This window comes from Bos taurus, chromosome 7 (genome assembly GCF_002263795.3).
Source record: "Bos taurus isolate L1 Dominette 01449 registration number 42190680 breed Hereford chromosome 7, ARS-UCD2.0, whole genome shotgun sequence".
Taxonomy (NCBI): domain Eukaryota; kingdom Metazoa; phylum Chordata; class Mammalia; order Artiodactyla; family Bovidae; genus Bos; species Bos taurus.
The window spans coordinates 89,548,099-89,566,472 of NC_037334.1; the positions used below are offsets into that span (position 1 = coordinate 89,548,099).

The 18,374-nt window shown below is 38.5% G+C and overlaps 1 non-coding gene across 1 annotated transcript; it reads right to left on the reverse strand.

The window, feature by feature from the left end:
- Positions 1-10,004: 10,004 nt before the first annotated feature.
- Positions 10,005-10,084, reverse strand: MIR3660 (microRNA mir-3660). The gene has a single exon (NR_107783.1). It is a non-coding gene; the product is annotated as a microRNA mir-3660 (primary transcript).
- Positions 10,085-18,374: the final 8,290 nt, after the last annotated feature.

The following is an 18,374-nucleotide window of genomic DNA, read 5'->3' on the forward strand; positions in this document are numbered from 1 at the left end:
TACTCTCTCTGCTTCCTAAGTCATTTGAAATAAAAAACTTTTTTAGGTGTTTATAAAATAATAATTAGAGTGATGCTACAATGTATTAGGTGTAAGTCCAAACACTCCTAATGCCTAGCTTATATTTTATACATTATAAAATGTATAACTTTGGACTAATCATTTGTGGCAAGGTGAATAGAAGCACATTATATGAAAACGGTTGCCCCTGCTGTTACTAGGTGAATTGCAGGGGGATAGTAGTCTTCAGAAAAGTGGCTGCAGTAAATTCAACCACAGTCCTTGTGCACCAGGCAGATTTCAAAGACTATGCGAGTGAGAAGTATAGCCAGGAATCACAATAAGTGATGAGGGAGTTACTTGATCAATTCTTAAGCTCTGGATTAAACAGAAAGACAGAAAGCTGTGTTGGAACCAGAGTATTGGTAGATAAATTACAGTGAGGAGCATTAAGCAGTTTTACAAATATTTTGTCAGCTATTTAAATAAATAATTGAAAGGATAGTATCCATTTTAAGTATATAATGATTTCAGAATGTCACCTGGGAAGGTTCTCACAGAAAGCCTCAGAGTTATGTACAGTCTTTGAGAATTTTCCTTAATCAAGGCCCTGTTCCCTAGACTTGCAGTCTATAACACTTAATTTTTTTAGGGTCAGAAAGCAAATCCATCTTAAGACAATTTCTCTACTGAATCAGTCATGAGACTGTTACACAAGTTCCAGTGTAATATCTCTCACACACACACACACACACAACTCACACGCATGCACATATGTATAGTTGTAGATATACAGATACACAGTGTGAAATAAACCCCAATACAATACAGCTTCACATGTGCCAGAGTCCTCATGCGACTATGACAGGAGCATTCTCCTTGAAATTAAACATGGTGGTAAACAGGCATATGAAAAAATGTTCAACATCACTAATTATCAAAGAAATGCAAATTAAAACTAGGAGATATCACCTGCTGCTGCTGCTGCTGCTGCTAAGTCGCTTCAGTCGTGTCCAACTCTGTGCAACCCCACAGATGGCAGCCCACCAGGCTCCCCATCCCTGGGATTCTCCAGGCAAGAACACTGGAGTGGGTTGCCATTTCCTTCTCCAATGCATGAAAGTGAAAAGTCAAAGTGAAGTCGCTCAGTCGTGTCCGACTCTTAGTGACCCCATGGACTGCAGCCCACCAGGCTCCTCCATCCATGGGATTTTCCAGGCAAGAGGACTGGAGTGGGGTGCCATTGCCTTCTCCAGAGGAGATATCACCTAACACTTATCAAAAAGTCTAGAAATAACAAATGCTGACATTTGTAGAGCAAAGGGAACCCCAGTAGAAGGTAGAGGAAAAGGAGCCCTAAAACAAGGTAGATGATATTGTAAATTGGTGCAGCCACAATGCAAAACTGTAAGGAAGTTCCCCCCAAAACCAATAAAACTACCATGCCACACAGCAATTTCACTTCTGGGTATCCACCTGAATAAAATGAAAACATGAATTTGAAAAGATACATGCATTCCAATATTCATAGCAGCATTATTTACAATAGTCAAGATATGGAAGCAATCCAAGTGTCCATCAACAGATGACTGGCTAAAAGATGTGGATTACATATAATTGAATATTAGCCACAAAAGCAACAAAATTCTTCCATTTGCAGTAACATGGATGGACCTAGAGAGTATTATGCTTCGTGAAATAAGTCAGACAAAGAAAAATACGCTACATTATCACTTAATCTAAAAAAAAAACTAAAAGAATAAATGTATATAACAAAGCAGAAACATATTCACAGATACAGAGAACAAACTACCGCTTACCAGTGGGGAGATGAAGGGGAGGGACGAGATAGAGGAATGGGATTAAGAGATATAAATTACTAAGTATGAAATAAATAAATAAGCAAGGATATGTTGTACCACACAGGGAAATATAGCCATTATTTTATACAAACTTTAAATGGAGTATAATCTATAAAATATTGAATCACTATGTTTTAACACCTGAAACAATTTTAATCTTGTAAATAAACTATACTAAATAAAAAAAGAAACATGGGAAGTAACTTCTTTAACTTATCTTACTGACACCACTGCATGTGTTCTTAAAATATGCTTATCACGTTGTCTGTATAGCAAAATATAGCAAGCTACCTAAATTAATGACATTTGTTAAAGTATAATAATATGAGAAAACAGATAACCATTTAAACTCTATATGTTTTCCAAACAAAAAGACCCATCCTTTTTGAACTATATGCAGTCTGGTTTTTTTCCAAAGGACATATGAGAAGTAAGTTCATAAACAGAATACTATTGCTAATTTGCAATGAGAAATACATTTCAGCAACCAGAATTATCCAGATGATGGGTCAATTTTATTCCTAAAAGCAGACTTTTAAATAAAAATAAAGAACTTTCTCAATGAGCATGGAATTAGAACAAGATAATTTAGTTAGCTAAATCAATGTTTAGTGGCATCAGGATAAGAAAGTCTTATGTCTCCATTTACAGATATTGAAAATGATCTTTTTATTAGGTTTGGAATACTTAAAGATTGTTGGCTACAACCTGCTGTAGTCTTTCCCTCAGAAATCATGGTTTAGCAAACGGGACCACATAGCTCAAAAGCCATTTAGCTATGGAAGACTCCCTCCCTTGGGAAAGAAGCGAGGACACACCCAAAGCTGATCTCTGTGACCTTTCTTTCCCTAGACTTCATGGTCAACTACTCCTCTTATTGTTGGACAAGTTCTTTAATATCTTTATTCAGAATAGAGTTTACCACAGTGTATCTTTGAAGCAACTTAACATTTCCCAGCTTTGACACAGTTATGTTAAATTTTTAACTTTTTCAGGACAATCTCATTTTCCTCATTTCCAAAGTCTTCAGGGACATGTCATCCTACTTCTCACATAGTCAATTTGCAAATCTACAAGTTCACTTATTCATTACCCTTCAGTTTCCTAGGAATTTACTCCAAATGAGAGAAAGTGAATATTGGTTACAGGACACTTGAAGGTCTTCTGTCTTACCCCAGCTGACTCACCTATAGGCTAGCCAGGAACCTTTACACTGAGTCACAAAAAGAATCTAGGACTGACTTAGGAACAAATATAAATGTAGAATTTGACCCTGAAAGAGATAATCCACAATTCAAACCCACAGTGAGTCCATGACATTAGAAAGAGGCAATGTTTGAAGTCTACAGTTGATTAATATCATGGTGTTCAGTGGTATCTTAGTTGTGATTACAATTCCACTCAGTAACAAGATAAATGTGAGAATACACCTATTTCTCAGACAAAAAGTACACTGTTAATTCAAAATAAATATCAAATAAAACAAAGTTGATCCAGCAAGATCAATAGCAGACAAAATAAAATTAAGGGCAAATAGCATTAATGGAGATAAAAAGGGAAGCTACATAATAGTTAAACAATCCATTATGTTTTAATTGACTCTACATATACCTAAAAAATAGGATACTATAACTGACTTTGCATATACCTAAATAGATAAAAGAAAAACCTTACAGAATCATGAGAAAAATACTGACAAAACCTCAATCAAAATGGAATATTTTAGCATTTCTCTTTCTGAAACTGACAAAACAAACCAACAAAAAAAGTAAAAGATACACAAAATTTGGATAACACATTTAAATGTCTCTCTTTATTAGATATATTTAGAACACTGTATTCCCCCAAATATAAAACATAAATTATTTTTAAACACAGATAGAAACCTTTACACATTGATCTAGTGTTAGGACACATAGAAACCTCAACAAACATAAAAAGATCACGACCACCTATACCATGCTATCTGACCTGAATGAAGTTAGATAAAGAGAAGAATCATGTGATAGCCCTTAAATGCAGAATCTAAATAGAAATCATACAAAGGGATTTATTAACAGAACAGAAACAAACTCACAGACATAGAGAATGAACTTTTGGCTACCAGAGGGAAAGGGTTGGGGGAACTGATAGTTTGGGAGTTGGAGATCGACATGTACACACTGCTATATTTTAAATGGAAACTAACAAGGACCTACTGTATAGCACAGGGAACTCTGCTTAATGGTGTGTGGCAGCCTGGATGGAAGGGGAGTTGGAGGGAGAATGGATAAATGCATATTAAGGCTGAGTTGTTCTGCTATGCCCCTGAAACTATCACAACATTGTAAACCAACTATACTCCAATATAAAATAAAAACAAAATAAAAAGTTAAAAATAAAAAAGCAATGAATAATAAAAATAACATACAGTGTATGTTTGAGAAAGAGAGCAAATTGTAAAACAATGCTTTAATGAAAAGTAAAAGGGAAAATATAAAATTGATAATTGAATACCAATGAAACAATTGAAACAATTACATTTAAAAAACTTGTGGAATGCATCTAATGCAAAATTAAGAGGTAAGTTTACAACCAGAAATAAATTTGTTGAAAAATAAAAATGATTCAAAAGAATTAGCACAGAACCTAGAAAATCAGCAAAGGACCAGAATAAAATCAAAGTAAGATATAGGCAAAGAACAATTAACATAGTAAAAGTTAATCAAAGAGAAAAAATTACAGAAATTATCAATTTCTATAGTAAGTGTGAAAATATAGAAAGTTGGTACATTAAAAAAAAAAAAACTAGTGGGGAAACACCTATAAGACTGATAAAGAGAGAAAAAGAAAACAAATTAAAAGTATTAGTAACTTTAGAAAAATTAATACAATCACTAAAAGTGTCAAGATTTTTTAAAAATCATAATGCAATAAATAAATGACATTTAAAATTTTCAAAGAAACATTCACTTTTCTAGAAAAATATACATTATCAAAGTTAGCTAAAGAATAAGTGAAAAATTAAAGGGGTTATGAATATTCAAAAACATAAATTTTTAATCCAGAATCAGTTCCCATAAAAACAGTTCCTATGAACTACAGACAATTTTAGGAGTGATTCTAGAAATGACAGGAAAACCTTCAATAAACAGACAATTCCTATCTTGGAAATCTGCTCAAGAGACTTGAAAAGAATAAAAGCATAAGTATGATTCCCAAACCAGACCAGACTACTCACAAAACTTGAAAAAAATGGATTCTAAAATTTGTATTTAAGATTAAAGGACTAAAATAACCATGACAATCTTTAAGAAGAGAGAGAAGAAACAGGAGGAGGACCTTACTGAATAACAGAACATAATAAAGAGTCCAGAAATGTACCTACAGTAAGTGGCAAATTTGAGGGTTTCCCTGTTGGCTCAGATGGTAAAGAATCTGCCTGCAAGGCAGGAGACCCACATTCAATTTCTGAGATGGGAAGATACCCTGGAGAAGGGATAGGCTACCCACTACAGTATTCTTGCCTGGAGAATCCCCATGGACAGAGGAGCCTAGCAGGCTACAGTCCAAGGAGTCACAAAGGAGACAGACATGACTGCTACATGCTATAAAGGATTAAGGTTTATAAAATAGATCTACATTTATTAAAGTTGACTTTGAAAACAATGTTGAATTGAAATAAAGAATTTACAGAATGATGCATAGTGCAACATGACCATGATTATTAACTTTTTGTGTCAATTTGACTGGATCATGAGGAGCCCAGATATTTATTTAAACATTATTTCTGAATATGTCTGTGAGGGTATTTCTGGATGAGATTGACATTTGAATCTACTAAACTTAGTTGAACAGATCACCATCCCCAATATCCAATGGGGATATCCACTGGCTTCATCCAATCCAATCAGGGCCTGAATTTAAAAAAAAAAAAAAAAGGTGGAGAAAGGAAGAACTCTTTCTTTCAGCCTGCCTTCTGAGATGGGACACTGGTCTTCTCCTGCCCTTGGACTAGGACTTCCACCATCAGCTCACAAGCTCTCAAGTCTCTGCAACTGAACTAGAATGTATACCATCAGCTCTCCTGGTTTCAGGCCTTTGGAGGAAGACTGAACTATGTCACCAGCTTCATGGGTCCTCACCCTGCAGATGGAAGATGATGGGACTTCTTAGTCTCCATACTCACTTTTTTCAATTACTTATAGTAAATCTCTAAGTTTAAAATGACAGATGGATAGCTAGAGAGAGAGAAAGAGAGAGAGGACAGAGATGAAGCAAAAGAGAGAGAGAAAGATACTATTGGTTCTGTTTCTCTGGAAACAGCCAAATACAATGACTTAAGAGTAAATATTTCCCATATATGAAAAGAAAGTAGAAAGCCCTTCTCTCCTAGCTCTAGTGGAGTGAGAATTAATGTGAGGTCCACGAATAGACCAGTCAGTTCAGTCGCTCAGTCGTGTCCAACTCTTGGCGACCCCATGAATCGTAGCACGCCAGGCCTCCCTGTCCATCACCAACTCCCGGAGTTCACTCAGACTCACGTCCATCGAGTCAGTGATGCCATCCAGCCATCTCATCCTCTCGTCCCCTTCTGCTCCTGCCCCCAATCCCTCCCAGCATCAGAGTCTTTTCCAATGAGTCAACTCTTCGCATGAGGTGGCCAAAGTACCGGAGTTTCAGCTTTAGCAGCATTCCTTCCAAAGAAATCCCAGGGCTGATCTCCTTCAGAATGGACTGGTTGGATCTCCTTGCAGTCCAAGGGACTCTCAAGTCTTCTCCAACACCACAGTTCAAAAGCATCAATTCTTTGGTGCTCAGCCTTCTTCACAGTCCAACTCTCACATCCATACATGACCACAGGAAAAACCATAGCCTTGACTAGACGGACCTTTGTTGGCAAAGTAATGTCTCTGCTTTTGAATATGCTATCTAGGGTGGTCATAACTTTCCTTCCAAGGAGTAAGCGTCTTTTAATTTCATGGCTGCAGTCACCATCTGCAGTGATTTTGGAACCCAACAAAATAAAGTCTGACACTGTTTCCACTGTTTCCCCATCTATTTGCCATGAAGTGATGGGACCGGATGCCATGATCTTCGTTTTCTGAATGTTGAGCTTTAAGCCAACTTTTTCACTCTCCACTTTCACTTTCATCAAGAGGCTTTTGAGTTCCTCTTCCCTTTCTGCCATAAGGGTGGTGTCATCTGCATATCTGAGGTTATTGATATTTCAGGGCTTAATTTGAGGAGTCTATAGAAACTCTATATATCTATAAGGAAATTCAGGAATGTTACAGTAAGAAGCTTATTTCTGCAGAGCCTGATAGAAGTTGCAAGATTCTAGGACTAGATTTGGAAGTGAGAGAGTAGAACAGCAAAGTGGGGTTTCCCTGGTGGCTCAGCAGTATAGAATCCGCCTGGATTGCAGGAGAGGCAGATTCATTTCCCAGGTCAGGAAGAACTCCTGGAGAAGGAAATGGCAACTGCCTCCAGTATTCTTGCCTGGGAAATCCCATGGACAGAGGAGCCTGGTGGGCTACAGCTCACGGGGTCACAAAAGAGTCAGACACGATTTATCAACTAAATAACAAAAACAAGAAGAGGAAGGTACAAGGAGGTGACTAGAGATGTGCATGTGAGACAGCACTCCTAGTTACCCATGGTCTGTCAGCAGGGCTTAGAAGTTTCTACATGCCTTCGTGGTTATGGAGGGTCTAAGGGAACTAGTTAAATAGCACAGATCAGGAATCAAGATCAAGAAATTTTAGTGAGTTTTAGTAGGCTGCATGCAAATATCTGGGACCATAGATTTAAGTTGTTGCCTTCATGACAACCACAGAAGCCAGCTGGAACTATTCACACTATTCTCATTGCCACCAATCTGTGTGTGTGTGTGTGTGTGTACACGAAGTCATGTCTGACTATTTGCAACCCCCTTAGACTGATCCAGGGGATCTCCTTGACCCAGGGATCAAACCCACATCTCTTATGTCTCCTGCTTTGGAGGCGGATTCTTAACCACTGGGCACCTGGATTGCCACCAATCTACCCAGATGCTATCGAGGGATAGAAGAAATTCAGAGAACTAGCATTTTTATAAAAGCATTTGACTTTAATGAAGAGGTTAGGAGATCACTGATTATCAAGATTTCTTCCTGCCCCACATCCCTGAAACTACTCAGTAAAGGAGGAGGCTATGAGAAAGATTACTTACAGATTGCCTCTTCAGTTCCAATTTATAAATTTTGGCCCTGCTGCTGCTGCTGCTGCTAAGTCGCTTCAGTCGTGTCTGATTCTGTGCCACCCCATAGACGGCAGCCCACCAGGCTTCCCCGTCCCTGGGATTCTCCAGGCAAGAACACTGGAGTGGGTTGCCATTTCCTTCTCCAATGTGTGAAAGTGAAAAGTGAAAGTGAAGTCTCTCAGTCGTGTCCGACCCTTAGCGACCCCATGGACTGCAGCCCACCAGGCCCCTCCGTCCATGGGATTTTCCAGGCAAGCTACATATCCATATTTTGGAAATCCAGTTTCACACATTGTTTATCAAAGATCTGTGCCATATACTAAAATGAGTTTTCCTACAACTGGTTAAAAAATAATAATGCTTCATGTTAGCTTGACTTTATAATAACACCTAATTGAACTGTTTGAAAGATTGGTGGGGAATCTACCACATAACATCTACTACTTAGGCAAAATTTGTTGGTGGTGGTCACTTGCTGAAGTGCCCAACATTCTCCCCTCACCGACTTACTGAGTAGGTCCTAAAAGCATGAGCTTTATTAGTCCTTTAAGACATCTTTAAATATCTTAACTGAACTGCTCCTATGCTTTACTGTCTATACTCAACCAAAAACAGCATACTGAATCAGAGGCTAAGTGAGGAACATTTTCATCTTCTCCCTCTCAAGTTCAAGTCAGATATTATTTTGAAATTAATATTTATTTGGATAAAATCAGAAAACCATGGACCTTCTTATGTTATTATTCTGAAACTTCCATTGCTATTTTTGTACACATCTTTGTTTCCCTATCCCTTCCAATCCTTATAACTTTATCCTCACTAGGGTTCTTCTGTGTTAAAGCAGATAAGCAAAAGTGAATCCTTACATTAGCCGGAAGGCAGTAGGCATAAGAAGAAAAAAGAAATGGTGGTCACAGTCGAAGGACATGCTTTTCAGTAGTGGTTCAGACATTTCAGGAAAGCTTACTCATCTCCTTTCATATCTGCTGGTATGACCACCTTATTCTTCTTTGTCAGATTGCCTTCAGGGTTATCTGCTGTTTGAGTATCATTACAAAAGTCAGGTCTGCTCAGGATCATGTCAAATAATTTATCCCTGTGTCCTTATTTTAACTTCCCGTTGCTTCTTCCCAGCACTGCACTCTGGGTCTTAGCCATACTTGGTGTAATAGTAGTTGGGTGCCTCACAGCATCACTTTCTCTCTTAATGTGAATACCAATGTTACGCAAATGCCACAAGAGCGTCTCAGATTATATGGTTTTGCTGTGAAATCTAAACAAATACTGAGTCCTTTGTGGGAGGAAAATAAAGCATCCTCAGAAAGTGTTACCTCTATAGTTTATCACCCTGGGATGACTATTCACTTAACAAAATAAAATTTCAAAAAGAGAATTGTATTTTATAGGTATCTTACAAATAAATTCATACTTTTTTAAAAGCATGCTGTTAAAAAAAAAAAAAAAATAAAAGCATGCTGTTTAACTTTGTCTGGAATCTTACCTTCTGCCCCCAAATTAAACAGCTTAGTTCTCCACTGTCTAAGTATTTGCCTTACATCTGAATAATACAGTTTAATCAGATTTTCTAAAGCTTTTATTAGATTATTTCAAAGTGCATAAATAATGTAATGTAAGCCTACTTTCATATTAGATACCTTCTGTGGCAGCTCACACAGCTCAAGTTTTTCTTTCTTTTTTTTTTTAATTAAGGCGATTCCAGCGATCATTTCTGACTTTTGTGGCATCTTTCTGCAAATCCTATCTACTTTACTGCTACATTGAGGTTCGTTTGTGTCATTCAAATCTTTGCTCTTTAAATATCCACTTATAAATTTATTATGGCAATACATTCATATCTTTACATTTAATCTGAAACTTCGATAACAAGCAGGAGATGGAATAAATGAGTAGCAGACACGCTTGACAAAATTAAAATGCTCTCCTGTCAGTGCCCATATGAACTATCACAATGACAGAATAGCATTTTAACTTTGTCCAGTTCTTCTTTCGCTCTTCATTTCTCCTTCTCCATCGTGCTGCGGAAGCTTTGATAAAAGATCTGGACTTTAAGTGCCCAACATCCTTGCAAGAATGTCGGAGGATGTTTTAGAATCACGGATTTTGAGTGACAGAGATGAACTTCGCTGCAGCACTGCTGCAGTGGGGAATTTATCATTTTGTTAATTAAGAAGGGTTTTCCAATAGTCACTCCAGAAATTGCCTCTGGAATATCATTAATTAACAATCCCACTTCCACCATGGGAGGGAGGGGGAAGGCCAAGCAGCAAAACTGACAAAGAGTCACTATTAAAATATACACACATACAAATTTGAAAAGCACCAGACAAATTTGGAGAGGGGGAGGAGAATTATTTAAAGCTGGTATTATAGGATCAGCAGAGTTAAACAAAAAAATCCAGTTCATAGCCTGAAAGCTATCTCGGTTCACAGGCCTTGTGCTAGTCTCCAAACAAAGTCAACAGTTTAGAAACTCTTTATATGAATGAAATAATTCACCATGTTGTTTGGAATTTGAGGTTTGTTGTTTTCTTTCCTTTTCCATGATGACCGTTTCCTTTCTAGGGAAGAAGAAAACAAGTCTTTTTTTTAAATTTTTTTTCCTGTTTTCTTATTTGTTAAGTATCCAGGTAACAAACTACTTAAAATCAACCAAACAAAACTTGATAATTGGCCCCTCTCCCCATCTGAACCACACAAGAGTGTAACCATGACAACCTGTCTTTAGAGCAGACCATCTCCTGTACCTTTCAGGATTTAAGTATGTGAGAATCTATCCATTCCTAAGTGGAATCATCATGCCGAGAACATTTTGTTCTTTATTGTAAAGGAAAAAAGAAGCCAGTATCCTAAATAGTTCTCAACAAGGTGTTCAGGTAAAATAGAGGTTCAGTGGCTGTGAAAGATACAGATATATACTCTAATCTGAAGTCCTTTCTTGTAAGAAACAAACAAGTAGACTTTTTGAAAGGGTAATAATTAAAGCCACAATGACTGCAGCAGGGTAGCTTGCTAAAATCTTAAGTTTCCAAAATAAGAAGCTTTATGGTTAGAAAGTAGCAGATTGCAGAAACAGACCCTCCAGAATTTATAAAGGAGTTTGATGCTTATTATAGTCACAGTTGGGCTTCCCTGGTGGCTCAGAAGGTAAAGAATCTGCCCGCAATGCAGGAGACCTGGGTTCAGTCCCTGGGTTCAGTCCCTGGGTTGGGATGATCTCCTGGAAAAGGAAATGGCAATCCACTTCAGTATTCTTGCCTGGAGAATTCCATGGACAGAGGAGCCTGGGCTACAGTCCATGGGGTCACAAAGAGTTGGACATGACTAAGCACATTAATTAAGAAATGTGATCTTTACCATAGTCACATTTAGCATGTATCAGTTAAGTACTATTCACCTCTTTTGTTGTTGTTTTCCTTTGGCAATCAAACCTTAAAACAGAACTTTAGCTATCTGGATTTCATAATACATGGAAACTGTTTTTTACTTCTAGTGAGAGAGCTTAACCTGGCCAGGAATAATCTCATAGACTCTTAATCATCAGTCGTCCCAAACTGGAAAAGAAGCTTTAAAAGTTATTCCTTATTAAGTAGATCAAGAATTTTTTTTTTAACCATTAAAGTGCTCTCAGTCATGACTAAAATCTATGATCAGCTTCCATTCTATCAATGAAACTGGCAGTCAACTTTTGCATTCCCACAAGAGTAAGAACATAAAAAGAGAAACTGCGTGTTAGTTGCTTAGTCGTATCCAACTCTTTATGACCCCAGGGACTGTAGCCCATCAGGCTCCTCTGTCCATGGAATTTTCCAGGCAAGAATACCAGAGTAAGTTGCCATTCCCTTCTCCAGGGAAAAAGAAAAACTGGTAAGCGAATATTTCAAGTTGTGAGGTTAATGGGAATGAAGCAAGTTTTGTTAGAGCTGGGTATGCTCGCTTTGCAGTCTTTACATCAAGGAGCTCTAGTGGGTATCAGAAGAAAAATCAAGGGTGGATTTTGCCCTTTCCATTGAACATGCTGACAGCAGATGTTATTTCTACCTCACTGGTATGTGGAGATCACTGTGAATGTAATTAACACTTTTCTCTATATACAATATCAAAGTCACCTGAGATAATTCTCCAGTTCCTATTCAAGTCTCAATTCCTAGTCAACAAATGTTTTGCTGTTGTACTTGTTTAGTCATTCAGTCATATCTGACTCTTTTGTGATCCCATGTTCTGTAGCCCACCAGCTGCTCTGTCCATGGGATTTCCCAGGCAAGAATACTGGAGTGGGTTGCCATTTCCTTCTCCAGGGGATCTTCCCGACCCAGGGATCAACCCTACATCTCCTGCATTGGCAGGCATATTGTTTACCACTGAGCCACCAAGGAAGCCCCAACAAATGTGTTGTTATTGTTCAGTCACTCAGTCGTGTCCGACTCTTTGCATCCCCATGGACAGCAGCATGCCAGACTTCCCTGTCCTTCACCATCTCCCAGAGCTTGCTCAAACTCATGTCCGTTGAGTCAGTGATGCCATCCAACCATCTCATCCTCTGTCATCCCTTTCTTCTCCTGCCCTCATTCTTTCCCAGTCAGGGTCTTCTCTAATGAACTGGCTCTTCGCATCAGGTGGCCAAAGTACTGGAGCTTCAGCTTCAGCATGTCCTTCCAATGAATATTCAGGACTAGTTTCCTTTAGGATTCACTGGTTATATCTTCTTGCTGTCCAAGAGACTCTCAAGAGTCTTCTCCAACACCACGGCGTACCGAGCATTTATTGTGTGAAGGGTAAGCTAAATGCAGTGGGGCATGGAAAGAAGCAACAGTCAATTTTCTATGACTTTCTTATGAAACTTTAGGGCTCCTACCATCCTGTTGCAAGGACCTAGCAGGGATGTTGGCAATTTTTTTAATTTACAATTTTTATTATTTTTATTTTAAAATTCTAAAATTGTATGAACTTTAGGCTTTGCAAAACCTAGGTGCCTCCCTATCAGGTTTCACTGAGTTTAATGGAAGCACCTTCAGACGTGCATGTTTTTCTGTGAGGAATGACTGCAAGAAGAGATTAGGAAACTGACTAACAGTGTTGCTATAGGTTTAAAGACTTTTCAAGGAAAAGAAGAAATGTCGCCTAGGTGATATAATGATAGAAACTATAAAGTGCTCTCTGTTTTACTGCTTGGGGCATCCTTATTTAAAGCTGTTTTGAATATGTTGAAAGTTCCTGGCCTTAAGTTAAAGAAACCATTTGAGAAATTCTCTTTTGCCAGTAAATGTATGAAGTCTAAAGTGAAAGTATGTAAAAGGAATATATATATATATATAATTTGTGTAATACATAGCCAATTACAATCCTAATAACTACCACATATTGACTACATATTTTGTGTTGAGCAGTATCCAAAAAAAAAAAAAAAAAAGTTACAGACACTGGAATCAGGTAGAACCCTGCAGAGCCCTCACCCCCAAGTAAAAATCTGAGTAGTTAACAATCAGGACAATAGAGTCACAGACTCAGTGTCTGGTGCCCATTTCTTAGTTGCTCTCCAGATATGGAAACTGCCACCAAAGGAAGAAGAAACTAATTGCCTGATTACCGGACTATAGTCATGATATAAGCTGCTTCACCTTAAGCAGTACTGAGACTATAGCTCATACAATTCTAAGAACTGTTCTCAACAGAATGAGATTAACACTATTACTCATAATAATCTATATCTTCGTGGGCATGAAAAGAACTGTAGCTTGCTCTCTTCCTATATGTAAGCAAGAAACTAAAACTGCCAGCATAGCCCCACGTTGACATCTTCCACTCTGAGAATACAGCACCCTTTGTCAGCATGAAGTTACAAAAGATAGACCTTCACCACTAATCCCATAGAAATGGAATGATGTTCTGTCAAGTGGGGATTTGTAACCAGCTTTTAGCCGGAAAGAGCCCTCTGCAGGAGGCTGACACTTCTGTCTATGTTAAGCCAGGAACTTCCATGCTCCACTCATCTCCAGCCCAAGATCACCTCTCAAACCTTTTAATCACAAGATACCTTGCCTAATTTCTCCATTATTTCTAGCAATCAATGAAATAGACATGAAGAATAAGTGATTAACAGATGACCAGATCTCTTCCATAGTGTTCCCTTCAGTAATCTCCCAAACTGTGTGACCAAACCTTGTGAACAAGGAAACAGCCAGAGGAAGATCACAAGCCAAAAAACCTGCACACAAGTCTGCATACAATGGGAGATGGTGACAGCTGTGATCCCCTATCTCAACGAATATTTAAGATTTCCTCCTTGTATCCCTTGCTGGGCATACACGCCAAGGAACCCAGAATTGAAAGAGATACGTGTACCCCAATGTTCATCGCAGCACTGTTTATAATAGCCAGGACATGGAAGCAACCTAGATGTCCATCAGCAGATGAATGGATAAGAAAGCAGTGGTACATATACACAATGGAGTATTACTCAGCATTAAAAAGAATACATTTAAATCAGTTCTAATGAGGTGGATGAAACTGGAGCCTATTATACGGAGTGAAGTAAGCCAGAAAGAAAAACACCAATACAGTATACTAACGCATATATATGGAATTCAGACAGATGGTAACGATAACCCTGTATGCAAGACAGCAAAAGAGACACAGATGTATAGAACAGTCTTTTGGACTCTGTGGGAGATGGAGAGGGTGGGATGATTTGGGGGAATGGCATGGAAACATGTATAATATCATATAAGAAGTGAATCGCCAGTCCAGGGTCAATACGGGATCCTTGGGGCTGGTGCACTGGGATGACCCGGAGGGATGGTACGGGAGGGATGTGGGAGGGGGGTTCAGGATGGGGAACAAGTGTATGCCCGTGGTGGATTCATGTTGATGTGTGGCAGAACCAATACAATATTGTAAAGTAATTAGCCTCCAATTAAAATAAATAAATTTAAATTAAAAAAAAATAGTTTCATGGTTAAGCAGAATCTTCAGAGGTGGTTTTAGAGGAACACTGAGTCCACCGTTCTTCAAATCCACCATATTTCTGAGTCTACCATCTTGCCAGCATTCAGATTAAAAGCACCTTTCCTCCCTACCATTGTGAGTATTGATTTTATAAGCTGTGAGCAGCAGAACCCCCATCAACATTAAATCTTCATAACAAACCTGTATATATTATTATTACCTCTATTTTATAGAGGACTCTGAAAGCAAAAAAGAACTAAGGAGACTCTTGATGAAAGTGAAAGAGGAGAGTCAAAAATTTGGCTTAAAACTCCACTCAGGAAACTAAGATAATGGCATCTGGTTCCATCACTTCATGGCAAATATATTGGGAAACAGTGGAAACTGTGACAGACTTTATTTTGGGGGGCTCAAAAATCACTACAGATGGTGACTACAGCAATGAAATTAAAAGATGCTTATGCCTCAGAACTAAGTTATGACCAACCTAAACAGCATATTAAAAAGAGAGACATTACTTTTATAACAAAGGTCCATCTAGTCAAGGCTATGGTTTTTCCAGTGGTCATGTATGGATGTGAGAGTTGGACTGTGAAGAAAGCTGAGCGCTGAAGAATTGATGCTTTTGAACTGTGGTGTTGGAGAAGACTCTTGAGAGTCCCTTGGACTGCAAGGAGATCCAACCAGTCCATCCTAAATGAAATCAGTCCTGAATATTCATTGGAAGGAAATGATGCTGAAGCTGGAACTCCAATACTTGGGCCACCTGATGCGAAGAGCTGACTCATTTGAAAATACTGATGCTGGGAAAGATTGAAGGTGGGAAGAGAACGGGAACAGAGGATGAGATGGTTGTATGGCATCACTGACTAGATGACATGAGTTTGAGTAAGCTCTGGGTGTTGGTGATGGACAAGGGAGGCCTGGCATGCTGCAGTCCATGGGGTCACAAAGAGCCAGACATGATTGACAGACTGAACAGAACTGAACATCTTAATAGAAAAAACTATTAACTCACTGCTTTATAACAATAAATATAGGCATTCTGACAAAATCTTGATTTGAAATGATAATAATACCTCCCTTGAAGTAATTTGACAAAATGAATTTTTCACCTATAATATTTTCATTCCTTTAAAACCAGTAGCTTTATTTCTAAAGAAATCATTGAAATGAGGGAAATATTTATATCCAAAAATGTGTCAGTATCATTTATAATAAAAAATTTTAAACATTTAAAATTAAAGGTATATTCAATTCAGTTCAGTGGCTCAGTGGTGTCAGACTCTTTGCAACCCCATGAACCACAGCACGCCAGGCCTCTCTATCCATCACCAACTCCTAGAGTCCACCCAAACCCATGTCCACTGAATCAGTGATGCCATCCAAGCATCTCAACCTCTGTTGTCTCCTACTCCTCCTGACCCCAATCCCTCCCAGCATCAGGGTCTTTTCAAATGAGTCAGCTCTTCACATCAGGTGGCCAAAGTACTGGAGTTTCAATTTCAACAATCAGTCCTTCCAAAAAACACCCAGGACTGATCTCGTTTAGGATGAACTGGTTGGATCTCCTTGCAGTCCAAGGGACGCTCAAGAGTCTTCTGCAACATCACAGTTCAAAAGCAGCCATTCTTCGGCACTCAGCTTTCTTCACAGTCCAACTCTTACATCCATACATGACCACTGGAAAAACCATAGCCTTGACTAGACAGGCCTTTTTGGCAAAGTAATGTCTCTGCTTTTTAATATGCTATCTAGGTTGGTCATAACTTTCCTTCCAAAGAGTAAGCATCTTTTAATTTCATGGCTGCAATCACCATCTGCAATGATTTTGGAGCCCCCCAAAATAAAGTCAGCCACTGTTTCCACTGTTTCCACATCTATTTCCCATGAAGTGATAGGACCGGATGCCATGATCTTCGTTTTCTGAATGTTGAGCTTTAACAACTTTTTCACTCCCCTCTTTCACTTTCATCAAGAGGCTCTTTAGTTCTTCTTCACTTTCTGCCATAAGGGCGATGTCATCCGCATATCTGAGGTTATTGATATTTCTCCCAGCAGTCTTGATTCCAGCTTGTGCTTCATCCAGCCCAGCACGTCTCATGATGTACTCTGCATATAAGTTAAATAAGTAGGGTAACAATATACAGCCTTGACATACTCCTTTTCCTATTTGGAACCAGTCTGTTGTTCCATGTCCAGTTCTAACTGTTGCTTCCTGACCTGCATACAGATTTCTCAAGAAGCAGGTCAAGTGATCTGGTATTCCCATCTCTTTCAGAATTTTCCACAGTTTATTGTGATCCACACAGTCAAAGGCTTTGGCATAGTCAATAAAGCAGAAGTAGATGTTTTTCTGAAACTCTCTTGCTTTTTTGATGATCCAGCAGATGTTGGCAATTTGATCTCTGGTTCTTCTGCCTTTTCTAAAACTGGCTTGAACATCTGGAAGTTCATGGTTCACGTATTGCTAAAGCCTGGCTTGGAGAATTTTGAGCATTACTTTACTAGTGTATGAGATGAGAGCAATTATGTGGTAGTTTGAGCATTCTTTGACACTGCCTTTCTCTGGGATTGGAATGAAAACTGACCTTTTCCAGTCCTGTGGCCACTGCTGAATTTTCCAAATTTGTTGACATATTGAGTGCAGCACTTTCACAGCATCATCTTTTAGGATTTGAAATAGCTCCAGTAGAATTCCATCACCTCCACTAGCTTTGTTCAGAGTGATGCTTCCTAAGGCCCACTTGACTTCACATTCCAGGATATCTGGCTCTAGGTGAATGTGAGTGATCACGTCATTGTGATTATCTGGGTCGTAAAGATCTTTTTTGTATAGTGCTTCTGTGTATTCTTGCCACCTCTTCTTAACATATTCTGCTTCTGTTAGGCCCATACCATTTCTGTCTTTTATTGAGCACATCTTTGCGTGAAATGTTCCCTTGGTATCTCTAATTTTCTTAAAGAGATCTCTAGTCTTTCCCATTCTATTGTTTTCCCCTATTTCTTTGCATTGATCACCGAGGAAGTCATTCTTATCCCTCCTTGCTCTTCTTTGGAACTTTGCATTCAGATGGGTATATCTTTCCTTTTCTCCTTTGCTTTTAGCTTCCCTTTTTTCACAGCTATTTGTAAGGCTTCCTCAGACAGCCATTTTTGCTTTTTTGCATTTCTTTTTCTTGGGGATGGTCTTGATTCCTGTGTCCTGTACAATATCACAAACTTCCACCCATAGTTCATCAGGCACTCTGTCTATCAGATCTAGACCCTTAAATCTATTTCTTACTTTCACTGTATAATCATAAGGGAATTTATTTAGGTCATCT